Source organism: Vombatus ursinus, unplaced genomic scaffold (genome assembly GCF_900497805.2).
Source record: "Vombatus ursinus unplaced genomic scaffold, bare-nosed wombat genome assembly UNPS02014168.1, whole genome shotgun sequence".
NCBI lineage: Eukaryota > Metazoa > Chordata > Mammalia > Diprotodontia > Vombatidae > Vombatus > Vombatus ursinus.
Window position 1 is genome coordinate 3,591,317 of NW_020953946.1, and position 13,408 is coordinate 3,604,724.

The following is a 13,408-nucleotide window of genomic DNA, read 5'->3' on the forward strand; positions in this document are numbered from 1 at the left end:
TAGCCACTCCTCAGATTCTTAAAATCTAGCCAATAGCTCACTAATGTTCAGACTCCTTAAGAATCTGCCCAATATGACGGATGTTCTAATAAACCTTATCTTTGGCTGAAAGAAGGCTTGGGTCGAATTCTTTCAGACAGGACCCCCATGTTGTGATTTTGGGGGCCTAACACCCCTAAACCTCAACATCCGACTCTTCATGACTCCGTTTTAAGTTTTTCTTCATAAAACTATTGGAATAGTTGGCCATTTCTTTCCGTAGCTTATTTTACAGATGAGAAAATTGAGGCAAACAGGGTTAAATGACTTGCCTAGGGTCACACAGCTAGTGTCTGAGGCCAAATTTGAACTCCTACATTCCAGTAAGACTAGCCCAGTTGATGTTTCCCATACATGAAATTATGGCAAAAAGAACTCCAAAATCCACTTTTGTACAATTAATACAAATCTGTAAAAAGTGTACTTTGCACAATCATATGGAGCAAGTGGATTCTCCCTGCCTATGCTCATAACTATATAGAATAAATGTTTTACTAATATATATTTTAAGTTTTCTTGCTTCAGAAGTTGTTGTCCTGAACCCTAAGAGATGAGAATCTGCTTCTATTCCCTGCTTTCCCTTTCCTGCTATCAGATTTAAGATAAGAGATTACTTTTAAATGGAGGAAGAAGGGAAGGAAATAAGCATTTATATAGTCCCTACTATGTGCCAGGCTCAGTGCTAAGGGTTTTTTGCAAATGTATCATTTGATCTTTATGTCTTCGTAGGGGTAGTCCATGGACTTCTCACCAAGACATGGGCTTGCACTGTTTCTGTTTTGAGCCTTAGTAAAAACCTTGATTGCTATTATTACGTTTCTATTCCAAGTCCAATTGACTTTGGTCTTTTTTTGTGGCAGCAAGAGTTTAGGAAGTCACAAGAGAATCTGTTTTATTGCTTCTATTAACTGTTGTGGAAAGGCTGATCTGCTTCATTAGCTTTATGTATCTGTCCCCAGAGCTAGAGAGCTATTGAAAGATGTTGCAGATTCTTTTGAAGGAATGGGTGTACTGTTTGGTGTATTCCTCTCCCTCCTCATATGTCCTGGGGTTTTGTTCTCAGCTGAGCCTTCCCACCTGGAGTAGGGGGAAAAACCTCTGCCTCCCAATATTATGGCCTTGAGCTCCTTATATGTCTTCTATTGTCATGAGAGATTTTTTCTGTCTTAGCTTTATCACTACCATCGGCTTGAGACAAGCAGTCTTACAATTAGCTAGGATCTGCAAAATCAAGCTGGGACATCAGGCTGTAGCTCCCATGATAACCTGGTTAGTGATATGAGATTTTCTGACTAGGTTTTATTACCTCTGTTTACTTGAGAAAAGCATGTCACATGAGTTGCTATGACTTGCATTAATGATTTGTCTGCAAATTCCAGCTGTTATCACAGGGGTTTAGAGGCTAGTTTATTATTTAATCTAATAAAGATATTCCCCTTCTGCCATTGTTCTTTGATGTGTAAATCTTTACCTTCCCTTTCTGCATTCTGTAAAATTTAATTGTGCTGGTCCTGCCTATGTACCTAAAACCTATATAAGGTTGCTGAAACAGGTGCTCAGGTCCCACTGGTTTTTGTATAATAAGAGTTTATGCTTTGAACACAGTAAACTGGGGTTTTTTTTTTTATGTTTCTGCATGTTCATGATTGGCAGCGATACCTATCAAATCCTTGGACAATTTTTATATCGCCATGTAAAGAAATTAGTTTAGTTGCAGTTAATTTTAGGAATGAAATGTTTTCAGTAATATCTAGATTTTTTAAAAATATCCAGGTTTTTAAAAATCAATCTGAGAAAATTTTAATATTGTTTTTCATTCTAAATTAGTCCCCCAAGGTGAAAATGAGTATAAAACAAAGAATGGAGGAGAGAGTTCTGTCTTCCTTTCCTCTTCTGTGATATTATTGCCTTGAAAAATAAAAAGAAGCAAGAATTGTTGCATAGATGAGACTTCAACCATGAGGAGAAAATACTAACTGTCTACTATGTGCTAGGCACTGTACTAAACGCTGGAATCAGGTTCACAAAATATGTACAATATTTAAAGGTTTTTATATCTAATGGATTTAATGATGATTTTACCATGGATTGCTAAATTGGATAATAAAAAAAAATGAAATTGTACTTAATCTGACATTCTTTTTTTGACATGTTACTATCACAGAGGTAGAAACTAGTATCTCTGTTTACCTCACAGGTAATACACATTTATTTATTTGTTACTTTTCCTCTGGGAAGAACTTTTTTTTTTGTTCAGTATAGAACATATGTTTTTTTAATTGTGTTACAAAACTTATTTTTTTTAAAAAAGCAATAACCTCCAGTTATTTTGCTATGTTCAAGAAGTAAGATAATGCCCTTCATTCCCCATCCCCCCCATTTTGCTGAAACAATGATTTGAATGTGTCCTTTGAGTTAAACTTTCCCTAAAGAGAGGAAAGTATTGTATTTTGTGACCTAAAGATATATAAAGGGTGATGTTTAAATGTGTTTGAAACACAAGCCTTAATGTTAAATTGACCTGAGCCTGTACTAATATTTGAAAGTTAAATTCTTATATCAAACAATGAGATAGGAGAATTTAAAGCCCTTTGAAATATTCTAAAATTCAATTCACTAATACAAATTGTAATACACTAATATAAATACAATTTTAAAGATCAGTTCACTAATACAAATTAAAACAATACAGTACAAATTTTAAAAACTCTCAACTACCACCTCACAACCATCAGATTGTCAAAGTTCAAAAAAATAAAAATGAAAAAAGGTGAAGGGTCTATGGAAAAATAGGTACATTAATGCACTGTTGGTGGCACTTGTGAACTGGTTTAGCCATTCTGGAAAGCATTTTAGAACTGTGCCCCAAAAGCTATTAAAGTGTGCTTACCCTTATCCTTTGATCCAATGATATCACTCCTCAGTCTGTACCCCGAAAAAGATCAAAGAAAATCTACAAAAATAAAAATAAAAAAGTATGAAGTCCTTTGAACTTAGAATCAAATCACAAAAGGGAAAAGTGCCCCTAGTTTGGAAAAAATAATATATTTCAGCCTAAAGAATTTAGCCTCTTTAAATAATACCTATTCTAGGTGCCTATATTTTTTAAGATATTGTTATCTTAGGCCCTGGAGTCAGGACCTGAGTTCAAATATGACCTCAGACACTTGATACTTACTAGCTATGTGGCCCTAGGCAAGTCACTTAACCCTTATTGCCTCAAAAAAAAAAAAATAAAGTCCCCACAACCTCAGAGACATTAAGGCATTTTGGCCAAATCTTAATAAGTGCCATTGTTGTCCTGAGTGAGCCCACATCAACTCTCTATAAACTCCTATCTATTCATTTCTTGTGTAAAATCTCACATCATCATTTTATTATTATGGATGTTCCACTGATTTTTAATTTGAAATATATTATGAATCAATATTATATGTAATATATTCAAATTTGTTCTACTAGCACCAAAGTAAAGCACCTTATATGAACCTATAGGTACTGAAAGTGATTTCAGTATTGTATTATTACATATTGTGTTACAACTGTGAAGAAGTCCAAGAGCCCCAGTGTATTATATTATTAACATTTATTAATGTTAACATAGAAGTAACTACACCTGCACTCCGAATTATAAGCAGTGACATTTACTACACAAGATAAAGTCTCTAGGGATTGTAATTTTCACTTGATCTGTTTAAGTTTAGGTGTAAGTGTCTCTATAATTCACCCTGCAAGGGAAAATGCCAAAAACTGCTCACAAGGAGTGATGTAGATTTCTGGGAAGGTTGACAGAATGGCTTTGTGGTGCTAATGGCAGGATCCGCACAATTCTGTTTTCCCATTATTCTGATTCTCTTTTGAGTACAAAACTTGCTATTTGTGAAAGTCTGAGCCTGGTTCTTAGATCTTGTGAGTAGTTTGGAGTTGTGAGCTATAAATTCCAAATTATTTTCTTAACTTTACCTAGCATCAAGTGGAGTTAAGAAAACTTTGCTTTAACTTGCCTTGTGAAGGGTTACTCTGGAATTTGCAGACCCAGACCTGCCAGGCAAGTTTATTCCTTTCATATGCCTTATATAATGTGTATCTTCAGTCTTCCAGGAATGGAATCATGTTGTTTAGTCTTTTATTCATATCCGTCTCTGTGACCCCATTTGGGGTTTTCTTGGTGAAGATACTGGAGTAGTTTGCGATTTCCTTCTCCAGCTCATTTTACAGATAAGGAATTTAGGCAAACAAAGTTAAGTGACTTACCCAGGCTCACACGACTAGTAAGAATCTAAGGTCACATTTGAAATCAGGAAGACAAGTCTTCTTGACTTCAGGCACACAGCCTGTATACTGTGCCACCTAACTACCCTTGATGGAATCATAGGGTAAAATAATTTTTCTTGTAAAAATCAACCATTTCCTAATTATTTTTAAATATATCAAATTTGAAGGTGGAATCAGAGAAGTGATTTTTCTCTGAGTACTTCCTTGAAGTAAAAATGCTTAGAGAGAAGCCCACCACCTGAAGTGAGACTAATTAGGTAGCCACTTGGCAGAAAGGATTTTTTTTTTGTCATAGTTAGAAATTGAATTAGGATTTAATGATTAGGTCATCTTAAGAATTCTTCCATTTTGTTAATCATTCCCTGCCTGAGACTTGAAAGTACCTCCTTAAGGGATGCCCAGGTTGGCATGAAATGACCCTAGAGCAGATTAAGGGAATGACTGGTTACTATACAGGTTATTAGAGAGGCCTTTGTACAGGGTGTGTACTATATATCTACTATATCTAAACAACCTTGGATACTTCAAGAATGTTTCTGCTGTGGAAGGAAAGGCCTGTTTTTTTTTAAGCCCTCCTTCATTTAGAAGCGGGGTAGGGGGTAGGTAGATGAAGGTGATTCCCTAAGCAACATAATCTTCTATCTACAAAAGGAAAATTTCTTGCACAGTGACAGCCTTATTGATTTCCTTGAGTAACCCCAAGTTCAAGAGTTTGGAGATCTAGCCTTCCAGACCAGGAATTCTTAGCTATTTTTGTGTTGTGGACCCATTTGGAAGTTTGGTGTGAAGCCTATGTATCCCTTCTCAGAATAGTGTTTAAAATGTATAAAATAAAATAGATGGGATGAAAAAGGAAACTAATTATACTGAAATATAGTTATCAAATATTAAAAAAAAGAAAGGTCTTGGCCCAAGGTTACAGACTTCTAGAAAGAGAAGGGCAGTCCTTGAACAGCATTTCCTTGGAAAAAGAAGATCATTGCTCACATCACAAACACACCCTCCCCAACAACTGGAAAATCACTGTGACCAAAGCCGCCGAATAGGGGGAAAATGATCTGGACTGAAGTGCAGATGTAATGAGAAGAAGATTGCTTATCCCACAAGTCCAGTGTTTATTTTCTGGGGGGAGTCCAAACCACAGGGTGGCACTATGAGTCTGAGACCAACTATAGAACTCTGGTGGCAAGATAGAGATTTGCTGGAATATCAAGGTGGTAATTCTCTCCTGGCAACTCCAAGTTCCCTTTCATAGGGAGGTTAAATCATAAGGTAGTGTGCTGACTTAGCAGGATACTAGTGGAAAATGTGACCCAACAAAGAGGAAAGAGTTGTGTTAATTGTTTTGGGGTTATTAATGAGAGCTTAATGTACTTTCTGTATCTATTTATGGGCTCCATTGAGTCTTTCGCACTTTCTGCATTTTCTGTGGGATGAAATAAAGGCTATCCTATTCAATTTGCCTGTTACCTTGAGTGCTTTTATAGGAGCTTGGGACCCTTTTACTCACTTCTATGAAAACCTGGAAAAACTACACATAAGATATATTGGGGATTTCCCAGAATGAACTCCTGGTGGGGTAATAATGAGTCAAAAAGAAACTGACTTTTTGAGTCAACCCAAGAGAGTGAACCCAATCCATGTAAATCCAGGGATTAGGGGTCATAGGATGCAGGTTATCAACATATCAGGGTACTTAGGATTCAACCAGGGTGTGAAGTAAATTTATTTCCCTGAATGCTTGTGTTAACATGATGAGTTTACATTTTAAGAAAATTAAAATGCATAATATAGTGTATAAGGGGAAGGCAAGAGGAAGGAAGTTATTGAAATATGAGCAGAAATTAGTAATTAAAATGGAAAATAAATCATTGGGAAGCTGATAGATGAAACCATGTTTTTTTAAAGAACATTTAATCAAAAATTAGTGAACTTAATTTAAAAAAAGGCAGAAAAAAATTTAATAAACTTGGAGTAGGAAAGGCAACCACAGTGAATGCAAAAAAAAAATTGAGAAAACTATCATACCTTATTAATTAATAGCTTTTTTCCAACAAAATTGAGGATTTGAAAGAAAGTAATGAATAATTACAAAGATGTTGGATACCCAAATTGACAGGAAAAGAAAAGGAAAAATTAAGTCCTATTCCAATGATTATGTAGGTGACACTGTGACAATATAAATTTGAATGGGCTGTACTTGCTTGGAAAGGCTCCAAATAGAGGACTGGCAACAGATTGTCTGTTGGCTGAGAACCAGTCTAAATGACCATTGAGAAACTCCTCACCAGAAAATTGACCATCATGTGATGAACATTTTTTAAGCCATGGTAGATTCAATCGAGAAATGTAGGTGATATAAAAACAAAAGACAGAAATAAAAAAAATTTAAAAGCATCCATTTCAATTTTTATATTTCATTTTGCCCAGAGTTGTATGTTGAAAAGGGTATTGGGTTTGGACTCAGGGAACTTGGATTCAAATCCCAGCCCTTATTCAGTTTCCTCATCTATAAAATGAAGATGTTAAATTAGATCACCTCCAAGATCCTTTCTGATTTTAAATCTACAATCCTGATATCTAGCAGCAAAAGTCTCTCCAAATGAATGATTAAACAGTAAGTAAGCATCCACACTAGGAAAGAGAAAAGGAGAAAACCCATGCATAAGTCTTATGTATTTGAAAGACTTTTGTTAAAGGTTGTTCTATCCAGCCTAAAGAGGGGTAGAGATAAGAGGTAGGGTGCTATGGTGCTCAGAATCTCTGTCCAGCTTCTGGTGGTGCTGCTCAAGGCAGCAGCCCAGATGATTTCCCAGCTTTCTCCTTTTGTATAGGAAAAATCCCATCTCTGCCTTGTCTTAGCTTCTGCTTTATCTGTCCTTTTCTGGGTTCGAGGAGAGAGACTCAGAAGTCTGAGAACAAAAGACTTCCTCCATCAGATTTCTTTTCTGTGTACCTCAATGTTATTGCTTAGGCTAAATGGGCTTAGAACATCATTTCTACCACATGGCTTATTTTCTAGCTATATCATGGACATTATGTTCTAACAATTATACTTTGACCTCTTCGCTTCATTTCCAATGTTAATTCTTCTAATATTTTCCTGTTCTGCAAGTGCTAGAATTGTTTTTAGTGGGAATGCTTTTAATGTCCTCCACTGAGTATTACATTTGCTCTTGATTTAAGGCAAATGTTTTTTTTATTGTGCTGAGGAAAAATCCCTCTATGCCTATTAATTCTAGCATTTTTATAATAAATGAATTTTTAAGGCTTTTTATGCCTCTGTTGACATAAAAATATGGTTGTTTTAAATTATGATAATAAAATATATTGATGAGTTTTATTCCTTCATCTGACCTGACTAAAGAGATCAACAAAAATAATGTAATTGTGATTTCATATGTCCATATACTATATAGAAAGGTGTAAAACATTAACGCTTAATGTCATAAGTAATACATTTGATTTATGTAATTTTCTTATCATTTTTCTGTGGGACTGACTGGAATTTCACTCTACATTAATATTCTAAAACAACATCAAAATAGCAAGAAAAACAAGGCATATTTATGGAGTTTTAGAAGTCTATTTCAGTTTTTTTGTTTTTTTTTTTTTACTTCTCTGAGGTTTAATTGCATTACTAATTGCATTATTATAGAAGGGGAAATTTTGCCTTTGGGTTTACCAGCTGCTTTCCCTTTCTCTCCTTTAAAAATATTATTTTTGTTTCTAATTTTGATAAATGCCTTTTTGTTAATAAATGTGGACTTTATTGTTCTTTATCCTTTTGTTAATTATAATCTATATTTTTATGCCAATTTTATTTCTATGTTTCAGCTAAGCAAATATTTACATGCCTTTTTATATCTTTCAATGTAGAATGCAGATATGTGAAATCTTAACTACATTGTTATTTTTGTTGATCATTAGGTTAGATTTCCTTTTCTAGAGTTTGTAGGTATCTTTACTTGGGGCTGTTTGTTGATGAATTTGTTTAGGTTTTGATTTGAAGTGGATAACTCTATTTTCAAATAATATACTTTTGTTTAGAGGGCATATAATTTGGGGATCCAATCCAATTTTTTGAGATTTTTTTCATTTTTGTCCAACTTTGACAGTTTTCCTGATTATTTTTGAAAAGGGTAATTCATTTAATATAAGTTCTTTTTTTCTTGGAGCTGTAGAATTTTGTCTTTATAATTATGTAATTTTATAATTTGATGCTATGGTGTATCATATTTAGAATTTCCTTGCTGACATTGTGTGTTCTATTTGCCACATATCACTAGGTTTTGTCCTCTCTTCATTTTCTTAATTATATCTATGAATCGCATATCTAACTTTTTTGTAAGAAATTTTCATTTGTTCTTTAATTTTGTTACGTCTTTTTGTCCAAACTTAATTTATTGTTACTTCTTCTGATGATTTTTAGTTTAGTAGATATCATTTTGCCATTTCCTCAAATGTACTTTCATCTTTTTTTTATTTATACAGCCCCCTTCACTGACTTTAACATTATTATACAATCTAATTTATCATTTAGCACTTACCCTATCACATCATTCATGATTCACTGTGATCTTCAAGGGGATTTTGTCCCTTAGGTGTTTAATATAGCAATATTTCTTCATTGGCTCACATTTTACAAAGAATCCTTTTACTTGGGTAGCTATTCTGGTATGAGTATAATAGTACAAAGGGCAAGTCTTAAACATGAAACTAGTTGCTGCTGATATATGGGAAGCTTCAGGCAGGTCTACGATGAAAATGGAGCTAGGCCCTCCTTGTGGAGTACCAGTAAGGGTTGTAGAGGTGGATGCAGAGCACTTAATAAGTACTTGTGGAAGGAATTTTTAAAAGATATCATTATTTTAAAAATAACCACAATGACGAGACTACAGATCCTATAAATGGGATATTCTGTAGCAGTGTCTCTGCCCCAGGCTGCTTTGGAAGAGTAGAAAATGGGCTCAGAAGTTTGGGTATGACTTGGAGGCTCAGCTAGTCAGGAATGGTGGTGCCTCTCGCAGGACTGGGCAATAGGAGCTCAGAACCACCTGAGCCATTGTTTCGTTCTACCCTGATGTGTTCACAGCCCAGGCAGACAGGGAGTGTAGGGGAGTATAGGTGTTGGGAGGAGGGGGATATTTCTCAGATTGGAGCCTGCCTGTAGGTGATTGTAGGAAATAATACGGGACTATATTAGAGATCTCTACACCTTAAACCCACACAGACATCGAGGTAGGAAAATAAAGGTAGACAGCCTCTGTGTGAGGAGCCATGGCGGGGATAGGGGAGTAATAGATCTGTCAGTGGAGTTTCCACATTTCAGTTTTGGCAGTGGCAGCATCACCCATCCTTAATTTTTCACTTGGTTCTTCCAAGAGTTCTGTTTTTCTCTCTCCCTCTTCCCAGACATGCTGTCCCCCTCAATTCTCTCCCTTTTCTTCCTTCCTTTTTGGTGAGATAGGGGAAGGGTTGGACTGGGAGTTTAGAAGCTCTTGCATCTTTTCCAGGAAGTCCGATGACAGAATTTAGAGCTAGAAGGAAGCTTAGAGAACATCTTGAAACATTTATTTTTACAGATGAGGAAACTGAGGCTCAGAGAGATTACGTGATTCACTGAAGGTCACAAACCTGACAAACAGAAAGGCTAGATTGTGTGACTCAAAATCTAAGACTTCTGTTACCCCATAACTGATTCCCCTTGTAATTATCTTACCCTTGTGTAATATTTCTGAATTTGTATATTCTTTTGTCCTACCTGTAAATCCTAGAAAATGTTTGTTTTCTGTAATGTGTTAGTAAGAAGGGAAAGAAGAGAGTCGTGTTATAGTCATCTAGCTATGGTGGTAGTGGGGAGGAGGGGAAAGGTAAACAGGGGTTAAGTATTTCTCTATCTACCATAGATGCACAGTCTGACACCTGGCCTGTACTTGAAGCCTTTCCAGTTTGGTGGGATCTGTCATGACTTGAATTTCATTCTTCACACAACCTTTGAGAACCTAGAGTTGACATACAGGATCATTACAGAGCTGGAAGAACACTCCAACCCTTCATATTACAGGCAAAGAAACTGAGGCCCAGAGAGTTTGTTCAAGTTCACAAAGCTAGTTATCGTTTGAGGAGCATTTGAACCCAGGTCCTCTGACTCCAGAACCGGGAATCTTTCCACTATACCACACCGCCTGATGAACAACACAGGTGCCAAGATTTTTTTAAAATTTAATTTACTGTCTTGGAATCAGGAGGACCTGTGTTCAAATCCGACCTCAGACACATGACACTTACTAGCTGGGTGACCCTTAGCAAGTCACTTAACCCCGAATGCCTCACCAAAAGGTTAAAAAAAAAATTAATTTAGTGGATCGTGAAGGTTTAGCCCAAAAAACAAATTAATCTCTCTGTTCTAATCCCATTCTCTAGAATCAATGACATGGTATGTTTATATATAAAAATGACTTGTGAGATAGGATAGACACTTAAAAGCTGTGCCACTTTGTGCTGGCAGCGCCGTACACTCTCCTCTTATAAGGAGCAGGCTGCCAGAGTCATACTTACCAGTCTTCGGAGCCTACCCGGATACACACACAGAGACGAACCCACCAGGAGGTGCCAACACCCAAGCTTTATTCAGAGGCCATCACAGCAAGGCCAAGCAGGAAGGCCATAGCAACAGAGCAGGAGCAAAGAGAGCGAGTGATCGACCACGATCAGTTCCTTAAGTACCTACTTAGCCCCTCCTCCTCCGCCCACCTACTAGTCAATGATTGTAGGGTCAGATACCGGAAGGGGCTGTCTGAGTTTAGCGCACCAAGGGAGAGGAAGTGACGCAGGAGGCTAGGACCGGATACAGGAAGGAGGCATCTGGGATTAGTGCATAGACAAAGAGTACGTGACCTAGGAAGTCAGGCCCAGATACCGGGAGGAGGCGTCTAGGGTCAGTGCTACACAAAGGGAAGGTACGTGACCCAGGAAGTCAGGAAGGACACAGGAAGGAGGCGTCTGGGGTTGACGTTGCATTTAGGGAGGGGACTAAGCAAAGGGAACTCGTCCTCTGCCGTCCCACTCCCACGTGGCACAGCCCCTTGCCTCAGGAGCACATGCTCCGGCTACTTCCTTGTATTCTGTACCTTCCCCAGCTTATCTCACATAGCACTGCCCACTGCCTCAGGGCTTCTCCGGATCCAGCCCATCCCAGTTCACCACAACTCCGCCTACCACAGACCCTGCCTCGACTTCCAAATACCCAGATCTTACCCCAATCTTGGCATAATGTTCACCTGGCAGCAGCCAACATCAGACAGTCCCTCACACCACTTACCTTTAGCTTTTAAAAATATATAACATAAAATATTGTCTTAATATATCAAAATAAGCAATATTATTCTTTGATACCAGAATGGAGTTGTCATTAAAATGTCCTAAAATGCACGTGTCAGTGGTTCAATCCTCTCCTGTATAATTCAGACAAAAATTAAACACCTCAATGTCCTTGTACATACAGATACAAAAACCAGGATACTGAGAATTTCTGGCAAAGAATTAAAGTAATTTAAGCCTTGTACCTATAGAAATACTTCAAGTATGCAAAAAACAACAATGAAATAAATGTCAGCTAGAAATAAGTTATTTTATTTTAAAACACATTACAGGATAATAAATACGTTATTGGAAAACTTAGTAAATAGCCTTTTATAATTTATATGAGGCAACTACAACATGCCAAGCCTATCTTTAAAAAGCAAAAGATAAGCAAGAATTCTTAGTCATTAACAAATGTATATACAGTATTTGGAGGCTAATAAAATAAGTCTTTTTGATTTCCCTTGATGCAACCACACTTAAATAATATTTATGTAACCAAAAGTAATGCCTTTTTATATTCTAGACTACTCCCCCCATTCATATTTTACATCCCAATTTTCAAGAAGACAATATTTTAATTTTTAAAAATCACACTCAGGAAGTTACTGTGCAAATAGCATCCTTTTCCCCCCAAAGTGTAAACCATCTACATTGAAAAGTATTTCTGAGTTACAAAATAAAATAATTTCCGCTTTTCATTGTGATATTTTGGCACTAATAATTTAGGAACTTCTGACATTTCCTATAGTGAATGCAAAATACATCAGAAAGGTGTGGGAGCAGTGAACACTGTGCTCCAAGATATCAAAGAGTTAATTATAAAGACTTAACTCCTTGAAGGCAGGACATTAAGCATAATTAATTAAAAATTTGTTCTAACCGAAAATTTCAACTTTTTTTTACAGGTTATAAATTTTCTAAAGAACATAAATCTAGGTAGATTTCAAAAGCCTAGAAAGAGCTCTGTTTAAGTTAGAAGATCAGAGTGGTTCATTATGCAAACAAAATCTGACCTTTCAGTGCAACTCTGTTTTTTGTTTTTTAAGTCTTTTTTTCCCCTTTACCTTAAGCGTCTTAACAGGATAAAATAAAACCCTCCCTTTTTTGAAGAAAAAAAAAAAAGGAAAATTAAAGCTTCCTATTTTTACATGAACTTAATCCAGTATTTCTTTTCTCAGTGCTCAAAATTACTCTATTACAAATCAACCATGTTGGAAGACACTATTTGTCAAGCTGCAGTTTGATTTTGTCATTTAATGTAGTGTTTTTATCCTATAGTTATCAAAATACTCCAAAATGTGAATCAAGCCTCAAAACAAGTTATGTGAAGAATTATCCCCATTTGACGGACGGGAACCTGAGGCACAGAGGTTAGTTAACTTTCGTAGGGCTGCACAAGTCACTGGCATAAAAGAGAATGAAAGAACAAATAAACCCAAATAAACTCAGTTCTCTGCTCTAAGCCCTCTAAGTAGAGCTATACGGCTGCTCACACCAGTGACATCAATTTTTAGGATCCATGTTCTACCAAATATCTGCTGTAGAAATTTTGATCGTTATGTGAAACCTAAGTTTTTCATATGTAATTTAATTTGTTTAAAACAGAGGAGTTTGTGTTATTTTAGTAATATGCCAGGAGTTTATAAGGGAAAAAACCCAACCTCGAATATTATTAGGCCAATTCTTATTTCTATTCATATTCATCTTTATCTTTTCATATACACAA